Here is a 23,486-nt window from a genome sequence, read left to right on the forward strand (position 1 = left end):
TTAAACCTAAGAGTTTTCTTTTAGATGTTTATAGAGAAAACTTTTTCTAAGCAGCACCTTTCAATACAAAAGTATATGGCCAATGAGCTGAAGCAGAAAATAAGAGATAAACATACAGTGTGGATATAAACCATTCTGGGTACCAGTCATAGACAGATGATTATACTGAGGACATGGAGGAGAAGGACATAAGCCAGCCCTGTAGCTGAACTTAGAGTAGAATAGAAAGAAGATTCATCCCAGAATGCTGAGGAGACAGATGTAAACTAAGATGTAACTGAATTTGAGTTAGAATTTAAAGGATAATAAGTTAAGAGCCAGCTGGAGAACAAGTAAAGGTTTGTGGCCTAGGAATTTATTAATAAATTATTGGGATCGTAATTGTTACTTATGGAAATTAAGTGGTTGGGAGGACAAACGAAATTTTATAGTTAGAGAATATTTTCAGTGCAGAATCATGTCATGTTTAAATGGAAATGATTTCATTTCTTCCTTTCATATTTTTTTAGATCTTTATCTTACCTTGTGGTTACAGCTTGGGGCACAATATTGAATGAGGGTAGAGATAATGGTCCTCCTTTATCACTTCCCAGAATTTAGAAGAAATGCTTTAAGTTTTCTTGCAGTTTGTAAAATATTTGCCTGTGGCCTTTTCATGGCTTGCCTTCATTGTTTTGAGATATGTTCACTCTATTCCTACCCTCTCCAGGATTTTCAACATGAAGAAAAGTTTAACCTCACCAGGCAACTTTTCTGCATCTGTAGAGATGATCATATGGCCTGTGTCATTAACTTTATTGCTATGTTGATCAATATCTATTGACCTGCACATGTTGATCCTTACAATCCAGCATAAAATCGCTTTGACCATGAAACCTGAAATAGTCAACATGTTATTTAGTGGAGTTTGCATGTGTTTGGTTCAACATTTCTGCATCTCTGTTTATCAGAGTTCATCTATAGTTTTCTTATTTGTTTATGTGTTTTTTCTGATATTGTTAGCATAATATTGTGAATATAGAAATACTGATTCACAGAATGAATTTGCTATTCCCCATCTGTTTTCTGATACAGTTTAAGAAATCTGAGGTAAGAACTCATCCTGGACTTCTAGGAAACAAATCTATGGTGTCTATAAATCAACTAATACCAAATTAAAATTATTTTAGGGCCCAAGTTTATATTGTTAGGGGTTTGGACCTATTTACCTTTACTTTGTTTCTAAATGGACAATGCTAATTAAATGCATAATGTGTGGCAAAACTCCATGATCCTTAATATATATATTTTTTTTTATTTTTCTCCTTCATCATATAGAAACATCTGGGGAAAAAAGCAACAAAAATTGCATGAAAAAAATAAGTGAAAATATATATGAACATAAATTTTTCCACATAATACAAAGAAATTGCATAATATTCAAATCACAATTCTACCCCTCTTTGACATTTCTGAGTAGTTCCTAAAATGATACTTTAATGGGAAGCTACTGTCACCCTGGTAATTAGGTGAACAAAAGGACACCTCCAGTAGACAGGTTTTTATCTTCTGAGCATGACACCAGGTCAAGCTGAGACAAAAGAAAACTCCTATAATCTCCAATTGGTTTAGCATTTCTCTAAAGAATAAAATAGGGGTTATCAAAATCTAGTTCAAATAAAAGCATTGAAAGGGGAAAATGGTGTCTGCTCCTGGTGACAAGTGAGTCTTCTACATGGGAATAATTAATTGTTTGTCTGTATAAATCAGCAGGAGTTCACTTAGACAAATAACCCCCATTTACAAGTAGTTGTAAGTATCAGTGAGATAAACTCACTAGCACCTACTAATCTGAGAATAAAGGGGATAATAATAGCTGTAAACATTCCTCACTTACAGACCTGCTCTCATTGTGTTTCCTTTGCTATAAACAGAAGCATAGCAGTTACTGAGCAAATACTAAGTCCTTTAAAGTTAATATAAAATTAGTTTTCAGTATCATCGTGTTTAACTTGAAAAGAGAAATGTGAAAAATTGAAAGCACTAACATTTAAAAATACGTGATGACTATAAGTACTACTTTTTAAGAAATTTTTTTGCAGAGTACTATGGTTATTTTGTCATACCTAAATACATATTTCTAACAAATTCAGGTTGTAACATATTTGCCATCAAATAATACATGCATAATTTGATCATCTTATGTATGTGAACATGTATATCATTAATATTTAAAGATTTATATTCATTTTCAAAACAGTAGGTAAACAGTTCTAGCTATCTGTATCCTGAAAATTTTCTCAACGGTCTTGTTTCATATTTACTTGTCATCACACAAAATTTCCCATTGGCTAATTGCCTCCTTTCTTTCATTTGGACTAATTGGGCCACATTCTATTTGGCAGACGAGCCTGAATTGTGTCACCAAGGTAAAGTTTCTTTAATAAGGGCCAGCTATGTAGCATTGGCAGTACAATCATTACTGACTTGGAATGCACCTTCAAAACTAGATTTAAATATAGGACAATGCAAGATTATAAAAATCATATATTTCATTTTATTAGAAAGAAATTCCATTCTCTTAATTTTTTTACAAAGTAAAAGCATCTGTGAAGTCTGAAATAACGCAAGAAGAATTTATCAGATATAAAAAAGTTTTGTGTCACTGAAAACTTTTAAAATTTGTTTTACTCTGTTTTTTATTTTAGCCATGATTATAAGAAATGATAATGTAATTGGACAAAACTAGTGCCATTTGGTGGACAGATTGCTTCAAAAATTGTAGGACACTGCCATCTCTTAGGATGACTTGTGGAGTTTGTAAGCTATCATAGTGATGGGTTTGTGGCCATATGTGGAGGTTCTACTGGAAGACAAAACAGGGAACTTTGCCTCTAGCAAGGAAGTTAAAATTTCCTAAGCATGTGTCCGCTGTGTGAAGCAGCAATTCTTCAGGGTAAGGAAACATTCCAATTCCATTACATGTTGATATCAAGATGTTATTGTGTCCTGAGAGACTGCTGTCAAACTGTCGCTGGGAAGTGGCCATTTAGAAGAACAGATGGAGACAAACAGGCACAAGAGAATATGGACAGCATCCAGGTCTTAGATAAGTAGAATCAGGAGCTCAACTTAGCAAAGAACTCAGGAAATAATATTTGACAAGGAAGCGTGGGTAGGATATCTATAGTGAAACTATAGACAATGTGAAGAAAAATAGTATAATTTGTTTTCAGTTGCTGACTCTTTTGTACACCAGGAAAGTACTCAGAGCTAAGAAGGAGTTGGAAAAAAATATAGACCTAAATCATAAGTGCACTTGCATGTAAAGAAATTCCATGAATAAAGGTAAGTATTAAAGAAGGATGAAAATTATATGAATAATTTACAGGGATGAATAAGAGTAGGTGTCAAGATGATAAACATAAGAGCCAAGCAGTACAGTAAAAAGACTGTGGTTGAACATTGCCTCTGGCTGGTCCTGTTAGTCTTTAGGGTGAAACTGAAGTAGTTACCTCATTGAACAGAACCCCAAATCTAGTTGTGAGGATATTTTCAAGGTTCCTTGTTCCTGAAATTTTAGGTAAGCTGAGGAGAAAATAATGTCAAATTAAGAACAGACTAGAGAAGTAAAAGTGAGGGGTAGAGGTGGGGCATATCCTCTTGGAGACAGCGTAGGGGGGGTGGGATGAGGAACTGTCAGAGGGATGACTAGAAAGTTGATAATGACTGGACTGTAGAAAAAACGATTAAAGATATTTTATTTTAAAAAGGATAAAAATGGGTAATCGATGCATTTTGAGCTTCTGGGAGTCCCTGTTAAGACAGGACTTTTTCCAAGAATAAAACATTGTAATGGAACATATCCATATCTACCTTATCTTCCCAGATGATAAAGCACAAAACTCCAAAAGCAAAAGAGGTCATGTAGCATATTTCACTTGTTAAATTCATGCCATTTTGACCTTTCTCCCATGGTGTATATGTATTCAGCAAATCTCAATTCTATTTTCATTCTCCAGTGATACTGTCTCTATTACTCTTCCTAAATTCTATAAGATGATTGATGTTTATTTTCTTTAGTTCACCCCCTACATTGTTCTCATAGGAAATGTGCCTGTTTTATTGTGGATTGCCTGAAATGACTCCTCAGCTGTTTTTTCTTTCTGTCTCTTCTCACCAATGCTCCCTCATACCTGAGAAATCATTTACAATTCTAGTTTACACGGTCCTCTGCATTCATTTATTCCAAAGTATTCTCACCAGCACCACCTTCATATAATTCACATCAATCCATAGTCTAGTCATTATGGTGTGACATTCTTTGCTTGCTGAATAGAATACAAAGAAGAGTCATCACTGTAACATATAAATCAGTGTGTGGTCTTTCTGTAACTTAATTAGCTTTCTTCCTTAATTTAAGAAAATATAAATTATTGATTAGAGCTTAAAAGAAACTTATGATTGATTATGTTTATTTTTCTTTCTCTAAGTTCCATTCAGAAAACAAATCACTTTAATTTTTAACATTTACTTTATTTTGCATTTTTAGAAATTTTATACACGGGTGCAGTATTTACATTATTTTCAGCTCCTGTTTACCTGTCCCAACTTCCTCTAAATTTATATATTGAGAAAGAAATATCACAGCACTAAAGAACATGCAGAGGATGTGAATTCCATTTCCCTTCCCCACTTCTGGCTACTCATAACCGCCAGTAACCTCAGATTAAGGAAACTGATTCCCTCTTCTGGTCTCCATGGCCACCAGCAGGCAAGTTTATAAACAACTTCACACACATAAACATACACAACCTCACACACCTTTAGACAACTGACTTTTGATATATAATAAAAAATATATTTTGAAGAAATTAAGATAAATTTCCCTAGACGTTGAAAGATTTTGTGCATATTTTCAGAAGCATTTTATGTATAAGGTTTATGTAAGAAGACATGAATTCCTAATTGCAAACACTAAAACATAGCAACTTATAAAGTCGAGAACATTCAGCATACTTGAATGGTACTGAAATGTTTGGTCTACCCTGAATTAACTTGTGCTACGTGGCAGAAATTAGTGGATCCCACAATCACCTACTTGTTATGCAGGCTTTAGGCAGTGTTTGTGTCATCCAAATGCAAAGTTTGTTTTATAGAATCCAGCGAAACCAGAACTCATTGTCAACAGGCTGCATCCTCTTTTTCTATGGTCTTACAACGCCCTGAAGTCTGAAATTGGGTTGAAATATATATAACTTGGTCTCCATTCTGAAAATTTAGGGCCAGGCAAATGAAGTCCTGACCATTTATACCAAACCCAAGTATGATTATCTTTTGTTTTTAAGGTAATGATTTTGCTCCTGATGGTTCTGGTAACTCCTGTTCTTAAAAATATTCTGTAGTAAAAAAAAAAAAATCATTCTAAGAAAAACTCATACCTATACTCTACAGATTGTTTAGGACAGGACAATTTTCATTTCACATAGATTTGCATGTGAAATAAAATTATACTACTTCATACTTAGCACATAACATGGATTGTATGAATAAACTATGATAAAAGGTGGTTCAAAAGTTCTCTTCCAATCATTGCATGACTAAGAGTATTTTAAACACATCTCTGTTCTTCCTGTCTGCATCCTACCGCCTTCTCTCTTTCCTCTGTCAATCCTCCTCTCTCTTCTTTTTTCACACCTGCTTTTTTCCATTCCCTTCCTTCTCTTTCTTATTCTTTAGTCTCTCAGTAATGACTAGGAAGTTGCTGTTTGTCTAAAATTAGCATTTCCTCAGTTCAGTGGTCTTTCACATGAACAAACTCATAGTATGTGTAAAATTGCGAATCATACCTATCATATTTTTTCTAATAATTTCCAAGTGTCTGCACCAATCACTGTGGATTTATATACAGCTAGTAGCTAACTGGGGATAAAAGAGAGATTTTCTTAAGTAGTACAGACTCTGGTAATAAGTTCATCTATAGATAAAGAATATCCTGTTGCCTTAAATATTAAATAGTTAGCTATCTCTTTATTGGCCCCCACGGTCTTACTTTGTGGATGCCATTCTAGTTTGGAATCGTGCACACAAACTCTGTCACTTGGTCCACAAGCTACACTCTCTAGAAGATTCCCTTCCCAGACAATTCACTCGGCCTGCCCTGCTGCTTATATTCTGGGTGGAATTACCACCCAGCATTTTTCTTTCCACTACCGCCTTGCACAAACATTATTCCAAGGCCCCGTAACCCTTCATACAAGTTTATAAATTCAATTCTTAATCCACAAACCCACTATACAATAAGATTACATTTAGTGGACAAAGACACAAACTGCCCTTCTATATGAGATAAAAAACCTATAGAATCCCTTAAAATATTTGTACCTACCTATTGCCAATTACGGCCACCAGGATCCAGGTTTGCTTTCTCTAGCTCAATCTTGATTTTCCTCCAATCTCTGTTCCTCTTCCATTGTCCTACCTTTACACTGTCTACCTCTGCGATATCCAATCATGTATTACCCTAAATCAACAGTATCCCATCTATTCTCCTGCAAACAACCTTGGCAGCCTTGATGAAATTCCCTGGATTACCTAAGAGGAAAGGAGCTTAAAATGTGGGAGCAGGCTACTCAGAAAGTAAAGGAGGGATAATAGCAACAGTGCGACAATATATAATCAAAATATATTATGCATCTGTCTGAAAATGCAACCTGAAATTATACATTATAATGTGTAATACATAATAAAAAACATTTTGAAAAGGGTAATAAGTGTACACTGGGAATTCAATATAATTGCCTTGTCATGACATCATATTTATCTCACTCCTGAGTAATGAATTTTCATGAAATGAAATGTTTGAGAAGAGCACTAGTGAAACTAAAGCCTGAAGAGATGTGGCCTTCCATTTTCCCATATTCACCTCATAAAAAGTGTTTTCAGTGTGGAGAGTGCTCCGCAGGCTGCCCACATATGTATCCGTGATTCCATCCAAAGCCCTGTTTCATTCAATGCATTGGTCCAACAATGAGTGATTAAAAGCTAAACATTTGACATTTATCCAGAGCAGTTATTATTTTTTTTCATTTGAGTACTGTAAATATGGGGTTTTACAGCCTGCGTAGGAAGTATAAGGACTGAGAGATGAATGACTTTACTGAAATCAGCACTAACTGGAATCATGGGAAAAACATATACAACTTTCATGTAGAACATTATAGAGATATTTAGTGAAAACTGGGAGGTCAGATTTTAGAAAGTGATTTTGATTTTGTGTGTTTCCTTTTGCGTTACAAATCAAGCTAAAGGTTTGACAAATGTCAGGGAAAAGCTGTGATACCTGTACTGTGTCCGCACCTCCAGGGTTTGATACTGGGATATCATGTTGATTTCCATGAGAGTACTATGGCTCAGACAAAGCTGCTGCTGAAGCCTCTGTTCAATGACAATTACTATGTGCTTAGTTTTATAGTAAGAAAGGTAAGCCATTACAGTTTGACAAAGCACTGTAAGTTTAAATTTGAGCATTTGTCTTTATCCTAATCTTCTTTTGTTCGGTCTACATAAGAAAAATACCAGAGAAGCTATTCATTTATCAATGAAAGGAATGTATTTCTCAGAGTTTTGACAGTTGTGAAAAATATAGGGACACGAGCATATTTTGGTGTACACTGATGGCTGACCCTATGTATTAATCTCTCATGAGGAAAGAAAATAAAAAGTGTAAATTGTCTTTATAAAGAGTGGGAGATGCAAATGTCCTGTTGTTTCCCTAACTGCTCTTTATTCTAAAAATGTATCTTCAACTGAGATACAGTACTCTTCTGCATGAAAGTCCAAAATGTATACAGCTGGGATCAGGCTGATTGATATTTCCTATGGCACAGCCATTCAGACACTTGTCCTACCTTTGCCTTGAGAACACCCACAATCCCCTTACCTACTTTTACATATTCAGTTAATTGTAGCCAGGTAGAGTACATCCTATGAAAAACAATATTAAGTTTACCATCTTTTCTAATTCTATATTATGTCTGCTACCTGTCCAATTAACTGCTCTTGTATTTTTACAAACCCCACTCACCATTAAGCAAATCCTGAAAGACTGGCTTCTGCAAACCATTACATCCTTAAAATCCTATGTTTATTAAGTGACACACAAAGCCTTAAAACTGAAAAACAACAACAACAACAAAAACCTGTTGAAAGTTTTATATTTCAGGAGCAAAGATCTAAGAAAATCATTGTTTTTTATTATGCAGCTATAAAAGCAGCTTTATAGACATAATAAAAAGATTGAAATGACAGACAGCTAAATTTTTATTTATAAACAATAGTGTATTTTAATACTTGTATAATACATAAAATATTTTTTAAAAGAAAGTTAAAATGGAAGAAGGAGCTAGGTGGAAGCAGAGGAAGGTGGTTATTTCTCTGTAGTTTCAAGACCAGCCTAATCAACAGAGCAAGTTCCAGGACAGATTGGGCTACACTGGAAAGCTAGTCTAAAAAAAATAATAATTGTGGTTCAGAACACCATAAGTAACTTCATCATTTTTTCTTCCCCATCTTTAAGTTTATATTCTTCAGTGCCAATTATTAATGTCAACTCTGAAAAATTGACATATTTTAAAATACCAATAATATTCATGATTAAAAATTTATATTATGCCATTCAAAAATTATTTTTCATAGATAAACTTTATATAAAAGTATAAATAAGTCATATTTTGAATTACTATGACTGACATTTAAAAATATTCAATTATAGACAATATTAATTAGATGTTATAGTGTGCTAGAAGTCATAGAAAATTATACATATAGAGTGATATTGCTATATAATTTTAGAATGTATTTCAGAAGTATTAGAAATTGTAAAGCAATTCCAAACATGTCTAAGGTAACTCCTTTACCAAGGACATTCAAAATAGCACCTTAGGGGAAAGTGGTGTCTTTTGCTTAAAAGCAAGTATTACAATTTTATAAAGCTATGACAAACTGTGTGTGTTAGTTTGTGTTTCTATGTGTTTGTGTCTGAGTGTATGTTTGTGTGTATATTTTTCTCTAAAGCAAAGCACCAAGCAATATATAATGATGCTTAGTAACAGAAGTTAACTTCTAAAGAATCACAGTATTGATGATTTTACACACATCCTCCTACCCTTTAGTTTAATAACTGGAGATCTTAAACGTGAATATTAATTTTTACTCTAGAATACTATGGAATATGAGTTACAGTTTTCTACAGTAGAAGTATTTTGAAAATAGAAAAACATTAATATTTTAAAAATAAAATAACACACCTGTCTGCCTTCTCTTATTTCTACCAACAGGCTGTCAACAATATAGGTGTCTCTATCAATACTGGTAATGACCAACTACTACACTGACGTTCTATTAAGTTCACCGTGCATTTAATACTGTGTGATGGTACCATGAGTACTGGACCTTCGAACTCTAGAGCCCACATAATTACTTGTGGAACGTCCAAATTCTTGTAGCTTCAGCTCCAAGAAATCAGAAGCCTTCTACTCTGTGTACATATAAGCATACTCATAAACATGTGCAAACAAAGCACTGAATTAAGACTTAAATGTAAATGTCACAAATAAATAATATTTTTTCTTATTTGCAAGATATGGTAGTTGTGATTATACTGTTAACCATTCAGCCTATAGATAGCCTAGAGGTAGTTGTGATAATACTGTTAACCATTCAGCCTATAGAAAACCTAGAGAGGATTTGTACCATGGTATAAAAATGATGTATAAACAACCTGAGTCTGGAGCCACGCTTAAGGGTCCAAGCCTCAATAATCATCCTGTACCTTTACATTTAGTTGTGAGATTTTCCTTAGCATCTTTAAATTGATTCTTTAAACGTGATTAGCACATGTAAGTGGCTAAACAACACCTTCACACAAAGGGGAAACAAAGTCTCTCTCAAAGCAATTGACTGCTTCTTTTAGATAAAGACAGAGAGAAATAGAATAGGAACTGTAATCATTTGTAAACACTGTGTCTGGGCATCATTGCTGCAAACTTTAGTGATTCTTTAAGAGACAGGTTAAGTTTAATAGAACAATGAGACAAGTCATTGTAGGGATATGGAGTGTTTTGCATTTAAAGATATTCAAGTCTGTTAATATTATGTAAATGATACTGTTCTGTAACTTTTTACTTATTCTATTAAAATTGTGGAACACAAGAATATGGTTGGTACATATACATATTAAAATGTGCACATATTTAAAATATGCACAGAGTATATAAGAGAACTAATTTTGAATTCTGCAGGGAATGGGAGAGGCCCTGTACTGAGTGATGATCAGAGGAGCTATCAAATAATGTAGCAAAGATTTTACTACATAGTTTCAAAAGTAGAATTTCTCTGTATAAATTGAAAAAAATTTAAATATTAATATTAATCATAAATACATTGAAACTTAGCATAAAATTCAACATTATATTAACTGAATGTCAGAACTTCAGTAATACATACATTTATACCATATAAAGTGAAAAAATTATCATATAAAGTAAAATATAAGCTAAAATATTAAAAATCCACAGAGATTGGGACAAATTTTAGACGAAAACTGAGACAGAACGCATACTTTGTAAATGTTGAAATTTCTTAGAAGCACTGAATAGAACAGAAAACTTTGATATTATGTTCTTAGAGACAGAAAACAACATGTTAAAGAATCAAAGCTAAAACATCCTGCCTTAACTGTATTTTATAACAATAGTCAACTTCACAGATTTAAACTCATGTCTTGCATTAATATTTAGGCCAAAACCTATAGATATTTCATAAGCTTAGGCCCTAGCAGTACTAAACTGATTCTGAGTGATTTATTATTGTACACTTAGGTTAAGTTGATTCATCTACTCACATTAGAGGGTTTTTGTTTGTTTGTTTTTTGGTTGGTTGATTGATTGGTTGGTTTTTCTTTTGTTGTTTTGTTTTGTTTTTATCAGGTGTTGATTAATACAGAGATTCACAACTGATCAGGTAGAGAATACGAGACAACTAGCCGAGGGGTCGTGAAAGAATGAGATGGAGATGTGGTAATAACAAGGATGGGGGTCAGCTGACTGTTTTCTAGATCTAACAGGGCTATTACCCATATACACCCCACTTACCATTTGAGAAACCATGCACAAGACCTAAGTAGGCTCAGGCCAGATTAAATTCCAGCATGGAACAGGAAGATGAACCTGAATGCCTAAAACTAATTAAGAAGCTATTGTTAGTTGATAGCTTCTGAGAGAGGGAACTTAGCTTTCCATTAAGGATGTAGCTCAGTCTATATTGAAGGTCAGAAATTGATACACTCTTGGGCAGAACAAACTATGTTAATGGATTTACAGAAAGGAAGAAAAAGGGAGGGAGCAAGAGGGTAGTTGGGTATGTTGAGGGAAAGACAAATCTGGAGGGAGCAGTAGAAGGAGGTGAATATAATCCAAATGCATAATTTTAAATTCCAAAACATATAAAACTGAAAGAAAGAAAACTTAGATGCACTAATATTATTCAATAAAAGGGTAGAAAATGCTGGAGCATTGACTGTTTTGCTATGTTGGGTACTCATGCTGAAGATGTTTTTAAAGTTTCAAATTATTCAAGGTAATGTGTTTTGATGTTTTGTCTTCATGCCTTTCTTTGTAGGATACATGTGTGGTAGTTATGGAGTTCTGAAGAGGGTATCAGAACCTCTGGATCTGGCGTTACAGAGGGTTTTCAGGTTCTGTGTGCTTGTTAGGAATTGAATTTGTTCCTTATCCATTACATACAGTACTTATGACCACTGGAACATTTTTTTTTTCATGTGGAGCAAATTAATTGAAAGAAAATTAAGCAGGGCTTCAGGTTTTAAGTGATCCTGGATCAGTTGCTTGGGGACTGAAGCAGGATAAGAATGTGAAGGTACAGGCCTTGTTTAGATAGTCTGCAACACAAATATACACAGTGACTCCAAAATAGGGACTTTATCAATGTTGCCAACAGCAAGGAAGAGCCTAGTTTAATTCCTGAACTTTAATCAAAATGAAAATATGCGGAAAATACTGGTGAATCATGTAGAATTCAGCAGTATGTTCATTGTCAGAAATATGAGGACCAAGTGACTTCCTTTCAACTACCATAGCACATTGAATTTATACACAGACAGCTGTCATGAGATGAGTCTACCCAAAGCAGCCTGTAGATGAAAATTAAAGAAAGACACACATCTTGCATTCATGTTGAAAATAGAATGCTGAAAACAAAATCTATGTAAGCGAAACAGAAATCTCCGCAAAAATAAACTCAGAAAGGCTTAAGATGTCGACCAAAATAGGAATTTTATTTAAAAAAATTATAGATGCTAATATAAAATATCATTATGGTGATCACAGTAATATTAATTCCCACAAGAAAGTGATAAAATAAACATGAGTTTGTTTTCTATGCATTTCTACAAGTATCCAAATTATCACTAAAATTACAGTATTAGTAAAATAAACTGGAGATTTTTAAATAGTGCAATATTCATTTATTCTCCACAGCACAGATGCATATTAACAAATTACTTATTATTATTCACTGGGAACTCCAGTTCACTTGGCACTCTCATTCTTTCCAGTCACGTGATGGATGGAGGAGCTCTGGCTGGGAAAGTCTCCAACAAAACTTTCATATTGAACTAAAAATTGATTAGGAATGAAAAAATAGCTTTTATGATATCTTAAGAAAAGTTGTAAAAATGGAATATAGAATGGAAACTGGAGACAAAAATATCTGATATAGAAAACATTAATTTTAAAGGAAAATTCCACGTGATATTAATCATAAATCTATGAATATCACCTATGTCTGCAAACCAGAAAAACTACTAAAAATAAACATCTTAATGGCAGCTGGATGTCAATGAATATTGTCATAGAATTTTGCAATATTCCTATGTATTTTTGTGTTACATTATTTCTTAATATCTGCTTCCTAATATATATTAAATTAATATTAGAAAAATATATAACATCTACAAGTTACCTCCAGGATTTCTGTGCTTATAAAATGATCTAAAAATAAAACATGTTAAAATATTTAAATATATATAGTGATTTTATAATCTCATTTTAATACTTCTAAAGCATTAATATTTTGATTAAAGTAATTACCAGTGTTCAGTTTTAACCTTGCACTATTGAAGTTACTATCCTAGTTTATATATTTCATCCAAGTATAATATGAATATTTTTTTGTCATTCTCACTTCTTTAAAGTACTTCCTAAAGAAACCCCTAAACTGAATTTTTTAAATTCTCCTTGAACTAGTATAAATATTTAAGTATTAAAGTGTCTTCATATTTGCATGGACATTAGTAAACACATTTAAACTATATGCAAATATAACTACCTTAGTCATTCATTATGATGATGAACATTAATAAATCATAGAAATATGTAAGATAGCATTCTTTGATTATTTCATATACTTACTAATAATGTAGCATTAACTTGCACAACATAGCAACAACAAGCAAAGTCTTTATAGGTGACACAGAATGTATTTCAATGTACATTTCCTGTCTAAAAAGAATAACATAACAAGAATATCCTAGTCTGTATTAAGTGTGTTATATAACTGAAAAGTAAGGCTTATTGATAAAAATTTTATTCCATATCCTTTAGCATTCTGTTGTCCTAGAACACCTCTCAGGAGATCCTAAGCCTTTGAAAGTTTATAGGAGGTTGAAAGGTCTCAAATTACTATTAAAAAGTTATCAAAAGCCTTTCTCCTTCATTTCATCTTATAAAAACTTCAGGTTATCCAAAATCAGTTTCAGATATCTCCTGCTTAATGGCTTGTTTGCTTTTCTTCTGCTTATTTGGAATCCATGAGAAGCTGAAAGCCATGAGATGCTTTCATTTTTGTTTCTTAGAAGGCTAGACCACTCAAACATTAAAGCTTGGTGAGGTTCTTCTGTTGAGTGTTTTACCTCTTGAGAAATGGACCAAATTAAATCTCAGTGAGAGTAAGGGATAAAGCTTTATTTAGTAAGGGGGAGCTGGGTTAGTCCTGAGAGCCTGCTCAAGGAAGGCAATTGAGGAAAGAGTAAATACAAATAGAGGCTGAAGATTTGGAAATTGATTCCTTTAAAGTACTTCATGCTGGGATAAGCTCCTCTGAAGACCTTTTTGTCCCCCAGGGTTCTCACTAAACCAGTGTAAAGAACACTTATAAAGAAAAGAAAGCAACATAATTGAATAGATTTTACCAGGAATCAAACCCTAGGTCATGCACAGCAGTAGAGGGAAGAGAATGCAGTGGGCTGAGCCACAAGGTTCAACATTTTTTGTAAGTGTGTCAGCTGTGAATAGAGAACTGAGAGTATGTGAGCAATATGAATCAACACTGAGAGATGAGAAACCACTGTTCAACAGCAAAAGGAAGAAATTGCAAAGTTGAGTGTATTGTGGGCTGTAGGATTAGACAGCTCTGTTGTTAACACTCTCTCTCCAAAGGCAGAGATTGATTGGCCATTGTATAATTTGGTTACTAGTAATCAGAATTTGGTAGATTAACTGAATGCTGATTGTATCCATAATTTGGACCTGTCTCACAATATAATATTGATTGGACGATTAGCAAGAAGCCAAAGCATACCACAAGTCCAACAACTTGCTAAAACATATGTACTTAGGCACAGTGTCCCTGACCAGTTAAATGTTTTTAAAAGCAATTCCATCAAATTTGTTTTCATGTAACAGGTACTCTGTTCTAATAGCTCTAGTGCTATTTTTTTCTCTAGAAGCCAAAACCATGCAGTGGCAAAAGGCAGCATATTCAACAAATGGTTCTGGCTTAAGAGGCAGTGGGCATGTAGAAGAATGCAAATTGATCCATTCTTACCTTCTAGTACAAAGCTCAAGTCCAATTGGACCAAAGATCTGCACATAAAACTAGATACAGTTTTTCTAATAAAAGAGAAAGTGGAAAAGAGCCCAGTATACGTATAATTAGGAGAAAAATTCCTGAACTGAATACCAATGGCCCAGGCTCTAAGATCAACTATAGACAAATGGGATCTCATTAAATTGAAATGCTTCTGTAAGGCAAAGGACACTGATGACAGAATGAAAAGGGAAATGACAGATTGGCAAAAGATCTTTACCAACCCTATATCTGATAGAGGGCTATTACCCTAAATATACAAAGAACTCAAGATGTTAGACTCCAGAGAAACAAATAGCACTATTTAAAAATGGGATACAGAGCTAAACAAAACGTTCTCAACTGAGAAATATTGAATGTCCAAGGAGCACCTATAGAAATTTTCAATATTCTTAGTCATCAAGGAAATGCAAATGAAAATCACCCGAGAATCCATTCACAACAGTCAAAATGGCTAAGATCAAAAACTAAGGTGACAGCATATTCTGGCAAGAATTTGGAAAAAGAGGGACACCCCTCCATTGTAGGTGGGATTGCAAGCTGGTAAAACCACTCTGGAAATCAGTCTGACGTTTCCTCAGAAAATTGGAAATTGTCTTACCTGAAGACTCAGCAATACCACTACTAGGCATATACCTAAAAAAAGTGTTCCAGCATATAACAAAGAGACATGCTCCACTATGTTCAAAGCAGACTTTTTTATAATAACCAGAGCTGGAAAAAACTCAGATGTCCCTTAATAGAGCAGTGGATATAGAGAATATGGATATAGAGAAGCAATGACCTCACAAACTTCAGAGACAAATGGATGAGACGAGAAAGCATCCTGAGATAGGTAACCCAGTCAGAAAAGAGTATACTTGATATGTTTTCACTGGTAAGTAGATATTAGGCAAAAAGCTCTGAATACCCATGACACAACTCACAGACCACATGAAGCTCAAGAAAATGGAAGACCAAAGTGTGGGTGCTTAAATGTTACTTGGAAGTAGGCACAAAATAATCACAGAAGGGAGAATGATAGAGGGACTTAGGATGCAGAGAGGTGGAGGAGAGTGCTGACCAGGTGTGGGAGGAGATGGGGGACAGGTACAGAGTGTCTAGAAACTGAACATAGTTATGCAGCAGTGGGACATGGGAAACTGGGAGTAGTCACCAGAAAAATCTCAGAAACCAGGAAAGCAAGTGGCTCTTGGGACCCAAAAGGGATCAGATTATCTGAAATAGCCAACAATGGAGAGAGAGAACCTGAAGAGACCATATCTAGAGTTTAGACATGGCCCCCAGTTGAGCGATGGTGCTATCCACCCATGTCAGTAATAATAATCCAGAGTTTCGCCTTTTTAAAGGAAATACATAGATGAAGAGTGGAGCATAGACAGAAGGAAAGGCCATTCAAGACTGTCCTACCTGAGGATATATTACATACAAGGATAAAACCCAGACAGTATTGTTGATGCCAAGAAGTACTTTATTACAGTAGACAGATAAAGCTGTTTCTTGAGAGGTTCTGCCAGAGCCTGACCAATACAGAAGCAGATACTTACAGCCAACCATTGAACAGTGCACAGGGACCCCAATGGTGGAGTAAGGAAAAGGACTGAAAGATCTGAAGGTGTTTGCAACCCATAAGAAGAACAACAATATCAACCAACCAGATTTCCCAGAGCTCCCAAGGCCTAAACCACCAACCAAAGAGACCCATGGTTCCAGCTGCATATGGAGCAGAGTATGGTCTTATCTCAAATCAATTGAAAGGGAAGGCCTTGGTCCTGTGAATGCTCAATGACCTACTGTAGCAGAAAGACAGGCCTGTGAGTGGGTGTGGAGTCATAGATGCAGGGTGAGAGGGGATGCGATTTCAGGTTTCCTGAGAGAAAACCAAAAAGGGGGAAAACATTTGAAATATAAATAAATAAATAAATAAATAAATAAACAAACAAACAAACGAATGAATGAATGAATGAATAGAAAAACTATAAATTAATACATTTTTAAAATGATTTTTCAAAACAGCCTGCATTTAAAACTTCCGACTTCGATCTTTCAAATTAGTTTATTCCATTTTTTTAAACCACTTCATTTCTAACACAAATACTAAGCTAAGGTTGCAGCAAAAAGCAGACCTCTTTTGTTGTCGGATGTCTTGGATAGCAGAGTCCTTTGGGATACTAGATGTCATGTTGAGTAGGGCTTAGAGAAGGGCTAAAATCGTGTTCTTTAAAGAGTCTATGAGCTTACTAGCAAGAATGGATGACTAAGAGTTTGGATGAGTAAAAAAAGAACAGTGTAATTGACAATAAGAGGGAAGTATTTAATATGACCAAAGGATGAGTCTGAATTTTGTGATGAGCCTTATAAAGTGGGCCAGTGAGCTGTGACACATTCAGCTGTTTGTCAGGCTCAGACACACCTCAGTGTGCTCTGGATAGGATAGATGGAAACAACCAGCCTTCTCTGAATTCAGCTGCAGCTGCGAAATCATTCTCCCTTGGCTCTCAGGGAGGAAATGCAGCTGGGCATGAAGACAGATTCCCCTGGTGGCCCAGCTAGTCAGGCCTGACAGGTTCAGGATACTGTTTTGCAGTTTATTTCACCTTTTGGGGAATGATTTTTATAAACATATGAGTTTTATTTAAAAACTTTGAACAATAGAAAAGTTAGGTGGCTTCCAAAATGCAGAAGTGAGATAAAGTATCTTACAGTCATCCTCAGTTTTATAGGTACTAAAAAATATAGAAGATAAACTATCATTTATTTAGATGAAAGCCAGAAGATCACAATGCATAAGTCATTTTGATCTCAACATCGAATCTATTAGGAGACAGTGCTGGGGGAGAATCTAGGTTACCTAGTACATCCCTAGATATTCTTGGTTTACTGTTGGCTTTCAATTTATAAAGCAATTTTGAATAAAGGAATTTTCATGTGTGATATTCTAGCCAAGCTCCAGGGTAGGTGAAAGACCCTCTTTACTTCCTTCTACAAGCTAACCTTACCTACATTTTTGGGATTAAATATGTATAATGGGCACATTTCTGTATTCCATTCAGAGGGATTGAAGGCAAATGGTATGACTGCATTAAGGCAGGATCACACAGACCTGGGCACTTTGGATGTGATTCTAGCCAGAGTAGCCATGTTGCGTGATTTAAATTTCTCTATACTTGCTGTGAAATGATACCATGATCATGGCAACTTACAAAAGGGAGTATTGGGTTGCTTATAGTTTGATGGGGTTGGTTCATGAACATAAGAGGAAGCATGGTGGTAGGCATAAGGATTCGCCACAGCTTGCCTATAATCTACATGTGGCAGGTAGATAGAGATTGTCCTTGAGTGGGCCTTAGATACCTCAATGTCCATATTCATTGACACACTTCCTCCAACAAGAGTACACCTGATAATTTATCCTAAAGTGTCTACCACCTGGAAAATAAACATCTGAATGTAGGTGCCTAGATGGGCCATTTTTCTTCAAACCCTCATACAAGTGAAGAAGATTTAGTTATGATTTTTCCAAAAAGGTAATTACATTGAACAACAGCAAATAAAACAAATCAATTATAAATAAAGGCAAGTAAAGACAGACTTGGTCTCATTTTCTGGTATGAGGTTCATGTTGTTTGGTTCATTATGCTGTTTTCATTAGATTATCATTTTTTTAATCTTTTAAGTGACACCCATTCCTACTATTTGAAGCATGGGATGTTAAATGAGATAAGGCAGGGTAGAAAGACAAGTATTGTCTATATCAGCAACATGTTGAAGTCATCTAACAGAAGAATAATAATTTTCAGAATTTAAATGTAGGAGGAAGTTGACAGGAAAGAATTGTATGACAGACAAGTGATTTAGTAAAGAGGAGTAAATTCTACTCTTTTTTGGAAGTCACATATCTGGAATAAAATGTATCTTATCATGAACTATAATAAAACTGATGGAGGTTCCAAACTTAAGGCCCTGTGTTTTTGTTTTGTTTTGTTTTATATGTTAAGTTACAGTATCACTATGTAACTCAAACTGATCTGTACTCTGTACATGAGCCTCTCTGACATTCATTTGTGAGTTTATTACTTCTGCTTCTCAGGGGTGGAATTATAAAACATAAAAAATGTTAAAATATATTTAATCCTTATTTAATAAAATAACTTTAGCACATTTTCTTAAACAAAGATAATCAAAAACTATACCAACAAGATACCATTAGAATTGCAAATGAACTACATTCAAATTATTATAACTATACCTGAAATATAAAAATGTAAACCATTGAGATCTATGTGTTTAAATTACTAATTAATCATGGAATTTGCTAAGGGTAAAATTTTTTATTCTCACTGATTCAAAGGCCACCTCACATACTCTAGGACACAAACATCAGCTATAGCTTGTCTTTTTGTACTCTGCTTTGGGTTCATTCCAGAAATTCTTAACAGAAATAAGACAGACACTTATGTATCAAAACTTACCTTAATTCTTTTCTTTTCCGTGTAATTTTTAAAACTCTTGGAATAAATTGTTATGGTCTCAAATTTTAACCTTATCACCTTTATGAAATCATACTTTATTTATTATTATAATAAAAACATCACATCTTTAGAAGTGAATCACATTTGTACATGGTATTTCCAAAGAATAAGTTTAATTAATGAAAATATTTAAGTAAAGTAGTTTAAAAATAAAGTAAAACACCACTAAAATATTATAAACATAAATAGAAAAAAATTGCATGCAGCCAAATTTTTCAAAAGTAAAGTAAAATATAAAACATTAATCCAATAATGACAAAATTTATATACAAAATTATATAATGTGAGAAAGGAAATAAAAACTAACTGTAATTTAAAACTTCAATTAAGTAAAATTTTATTAAAAGTATAATTAATGACTTCAGGACACAGAGCAGAGCCTGGCCCAACCACCAGCCTGAAAGGCGGCTCGTACAGGCTGAGCAACTGTGACTGGGAACAGATCTTAGGAACTTCTGTTCCCACCCGGAGAGGACTTCAGGACACAGAGCAGAGCCTGGCCCAACCACCAGCCGGAAAGGCGGCTCGTACAGGCTGAGCAACTGGTGAGTGGGAGACCTAGGCTGCGGGGGAGCAGAGGGATCTCTGCGGAGTGCACACGGAAAGGGCATCCCCTGCCCTGACCTGCCCTGTCCTCCCTGATCCAGTGACCGGGAACAGATCTTAGGAACTTCAGTTCCCACCCGGAGACGACTTCAGGACACAGAGCAGGGCCTGGCCCAACAGCCAGCCAGAAAGGTGGCTCGGAGAGGCTGAGCATCTGTGAACAGGAACAGATCTTAGGAACGTCTGTTCCCACCTGGGGGCGACTTCAGGACGAAGAGCAGAGCCTGTCCCAGCTGCCACCCGGAACCTGGGCTGCTGGGGAGTAGAGAGATCTCTGAGGAGTGCACACGGAAAGTGTACCAGGGACACAGACCAGATACAAGGGAAAGGCAAGAACATATCACTGACAACAAAATGGCAAGAGGAAAGAGAAAGAAAGGCAAGGAAACCAAGGCAATCTAGCAACACCAGAACCCAGCTCTCCGATAGTAGCAAACATAGGAATTCCAAACACTCCAGAGAAAGAAGACACAGACCTGAAAACATGCCTCAAGATGCTGATAGAGTTACTTAAACAAGAAAGGGAGGAAAAGCAAAAAGAATCAGAAGCTTTTAAAGAAGAAACAAGAAAAACACTCAAAGAACTCAAAGAACGAGACGAAAACAGAACCAAAGAAATAAAGGAATGGAAGAGGGAAATTAAAACAGAAATTGACACAATAAAGAAAGCGCTAAAAGAGATAACCCTAGAGTCAGAACACCAAAAAAAGAAATCAGGAGTCACAGAAGCAAGCATTTCCAACAGATTACAAGAGATCGAGGAGAGAATCTCGGGGGCAGAAGACAACATTGCAAACATAGACAAAACAGCCAGAGAAGATGCAAAAAACAAAAAGCTCCTAACATAAAATGTCCAGGAAATACAAGACACAAAGAGAAGACCGAACCTAAGGATAATAGGAATAGAAGAGGGAGAAGAGTATCAACTAAGAGGCACAGTAAATATCTTCAACAAAATCATAGAAGAAAACTTCCCTACCCTCAAGAATGAGATGACCACGAGCATAAAAGAAGCCTTCAGAACTCCAAATAGGTTGGACCAGAAAAGACATACCTCCCGACACATAATAGTAAAAACATCAAGTGCCCAAAGTAAAGAAAGAATACTAAAAGCAGTAAGGGAAAAAGGTCAGGTAACATATAAAGGCAGACCAATCAGACTCACACTCGAATTCTCAACAGAGACTATGAAAGCTAGAAGAGCCTGGACAGACATCATGCACTCCTTAAGAGAGCACAAGTGCCAGCCCAAGCTGCTATACCCAGCAAAACTATCAATCACCATCGATGGAGAGACAAAGTTATTTCAAGACAAATCAAAATTCACACAATATCTGACCACAAACCCAGCACTACAATGAATTATAGGTGGAAAACCCAATACAAGGAGGGAAAATACAGCCTAGTAAAAACAAGAAAACTCCTAAACAAGAAAACTAAAGAAAAAAACACAGACACAACTCAACCCAAAAAAGCAAAAATGGCAGGAAACAGAAACAATTATTCCTTGATATCTATTAACATAAATGGTCTCAACTCCCCAATAAAGAGACATAGACTATCAGACTGGATACATAAACAAAATCCAGCCTTTTGCTGCATACAGGAAACTCATCTCAGAGAAAGAGATAGACACTATCTCAGAGTAAAAGGGTGGGAAAAACACTTCCAAGCAAACAGATCCAAGAAGCAAGCTGGAGTGGCTATTCTAATATCGAATAAAGTAAATTTCCAACCAAAAGTTAGCAAAAAAGATAAAGAAGGACACTTTTTACTCATTACCGGGGAAATCTGTCAGGAGGAACTCTCAATCCTTAACATATATGCTCCAAATAAAAAATCACCCACATTCATAAAAGAAACTCTACTAAAGCTCAAAAAATACATTTCACCCCACACAATAATAGTGGGAGACTTTAATACCCCACTCTCACCAATGGACAGATCAGGGAAACAGAAACTGAACAAGGACACTTCAAAACTAGCAGAGACTTTGAACCAACTAGAATTAATAGATATATACAGAACATACTATCCTAAAGTAAAAGAATACACCTTCTTCTCACCACCCCATGGCACCTTCTCGAAAATTGACCACATAATTGGACACAGAACGAGCCTTCATCGATATAAGAAGATTGAAATACTCCCATGCATCCTCTCAGATCACCATGGTCTACGGCTGGTCTTTAACAACAACAAAGACAACAAAATGCCCACATACACATGGAAACTAAACAACACTCTGTTAAAGGATAGCAGGGTCAAAGAAGAAATAAAGAAAGAAATTAAGGATTTTCTAGAATTCAACGAAAACGAAAACACAACATACCCAAACCTATGGGATGCAATGAAAGCAGTATTGAGAGGAAAACTCATTGCCCTAAGTGCTTCCAAGAAGAAACTGGAGAGAGCTCATATCAGCAACCTGACAGCACAGCTAAAAGCACTAGAACAAAAGGAAGCAGATATACCCAAAAAGAGTAGACGGCAAGAAATAATCAAAATTAGGGCAGAAATAGACCAAATAGAAACAAAAAAAACCATTGAAAAAATCAACAAAACAAAGAGTTGGTTCTTTGAGAAAATCAACAAGATTGATAAACCCCTAGCCAGACTAACTAAAGGGCAAAGAGAGAGTATCCAAATTAACAAAATCAGAAAGGAAAGTGGTGACATAACAACTGAAACTAAGGAAATTCAAGAAATCATCAGATCCTACTACAAAAACTTATACTCCACAAAATTGGAAAATCTGGAGGAAATGGACGAATTCCTAGACAGATACAAGGTCCCAAAGTTGAACCAGGACCAAGTAAACCATCTAAATAACCCTATAACACCTAAAGAAATAGAAGAAGTCATCAAAAGCCTCCCAACCAAAAAAAGCCCAGGTCCAGATGGGTTCAGTGCAGAATTTTATCAGACATTTATTGGGGATATAACACCAATATTCGCCAAGCTATTCCAAAAGATAGAATCAGATGGAATATTACCCAACTCATTTTTTGAGGCTACAATAACCCTCGTACCTAAGCCACACAAAGACCCTACAAGGAAAGAGAACTTCAGACCAATCTCACTTATGAACATTGATGCAAAAATACTCAACAAAATCCTTGCAAACCGAATCCAAGAACACATCAAAACCATCATTCATCATGACCAAGTAGGCTTCATCCCTGGGATGCAGGGATGGTTTAACATAAGGAAATCCATCAATGTAATCCACCATATAAACAAACTTAAAGACCAAAATCACATGGTCATCTCACTAGATGCTGAGAAAGCATTCGACAAAATCCAACACCCCTTCATGTTAAAAGTCCTGGAAAGAACAGGAATCCAAGGCCCATATTTAAACATAATAAAAGCAATATACAGCAAACCAACAGCCAACATCAAACTTAATGGAGAGAAACT

Source organism: Micromys minutus (assembly GCF_963924665.1).
Source record: "Micromys minutus genome assembly, chromosome: 15".
NCBI classification, from domain to species: domain Eukaryota; kingdom Metazoa; phylum Chordata; class Mammalia; order Rodentia; family Muridae; genus Micromys; species Micromys minutus.